The 1,428-nt window shown below is 42.6% G+C and overlaps 1 pseudogene; it reads right to left on the bottom strand.

Annotated features, from left to right (window-relative positions):
* Positions 1-255, bottom strand: part of LOC119587455 — an 11,135-nt pseudogene extending 10,880 nt beyond the window's left edge.
* Positions 256-1,428: the final 1,173 nt, after the last annotated feature.

Here is a 1,428-nt window from a genome sequence, read left to right as displayed (position 1 = left end):
ACGCTTCCACAAGCGCCCAAGCCAACCCCCTCCCCTCGGGCCTTACCTGTCTACAAGCGCCGGGGAGTTCACCGACTCGCTTCTTCCCACCGACTCGCTCTTTCTCTTCCGTTTTCGTGTTGTTTACAAATCGCTTTCCCATCAAGCTTCACTGCATTCAAATAAAGAAATACTTTATATTGTTGAAAGTATTATAGTTGTACTCTTACACTACGAGGGCTCGCCTTCCACCGCAGGATATGGCTTTACATCCATTGACATAGCATTTTTTCGACGTGTGTGAGTGTAGGTGTGGATGAGTGTGGATCTAGTCATGATTGTAGTACATGCACCAGAAACACGCCCACCCACTACTAAACCCAAGGGACCAACCAACCAACCTCAAATTCCAATGTTCTTCGTGATGTCCGGAGATTATACCTTGCTGTCGTGGCTCATCTTCCTTATATGTACTTCTGAACCCTAATATTTATTTACCTCTACATCGTACTCCAAATTAATCGTCAAACTTATGTGAAGTTTACATCCCCCTTCGTGAAAATAAAATAAGGTGACTGACAGTAACTGTCAGTCAGTGGCAACCTTCGACTGTAAGTAGCAAGCGACTTTCCATAAAACTAATCTACAATCCAACACAAGAACTCGAGAACAGTACGTTGTCTTTTATCTAACTTCTTGGTGGATTACATTTTTTTTTCTTTTTTTTGGCGAGGCCAATTTTCTTAATCCACCCGGTAATGATAATGAGTTCTAGTGAGCTTGTGATGCTCACACCCAATGGCAGGTTAGGCAGGTCTCCAAACAAAGGAAATCGTGGAGGTGACACTAAGAGACACTGAAGAGTTAAACCTATGAAATCGTCCACACTAAAAACATTTGTTTCGTTAAAGTAACTAAACTAATATATTTCTATGAAACAACGAAGTTCAACTTTGCTAAGGAAGTGGACGGGGATAAGGGGAGTTGGGGGGGGGGGGCGTCGCTTCCCAGGTCCGACCGCGCCTCTTCTACACCTGGGGATTTCAACGTACACCTTGCCGCCATTTCCTTCGATTCCTTCCGTCTTCTATTTGCTAAAATAAACTTTATAATTCAAAGTGGCGAAAATTATAACGATTACTTGAAAAGATAAACTACTAAGGATGTTCTACATTTTATTGAACATGTAGAGGCTTTGTCTAACATTGATCACCATAAGTGAAACATTCAAGGCCACACAGCAACGAGCTGTGAAGGTGATTTTCAAGTTTCTCAGTGGCCTTCAGATTTTTACTTTGTACAAGTTCGCTAACTAAAACATTAAGCGATTCAGTTAAGACAAATAAAAGCCTGCGTGGGTGAGCATAAAGTAGAAAAGGTATGGTCTTACAATGAGTTTGGAGACTTACCACAAGGAGGAGGAGGGGAGGCCCAGCGATAGCGCCTTCA

Source organism: Penaeus monodon, chromosome 22, assembly GCF_015228065.2.
Source record: "Penaeus monodon isolate SGIC_2016 chromosome 22, NSTDA_Pmon_1, whole genome shotgun sequence".
In the NCBI taxonomy this organism is placed as follows: Eukaryota; Metazoa; Arthropoda; class Malacostraca; order Decapoda; family Penaeidae; genus Penaeus; species Penaeus monodon.
Note: the sequence above shows the minus strand (reverse complement) of the source record. Positions and strands in the feature narration are given on the sequence as shown.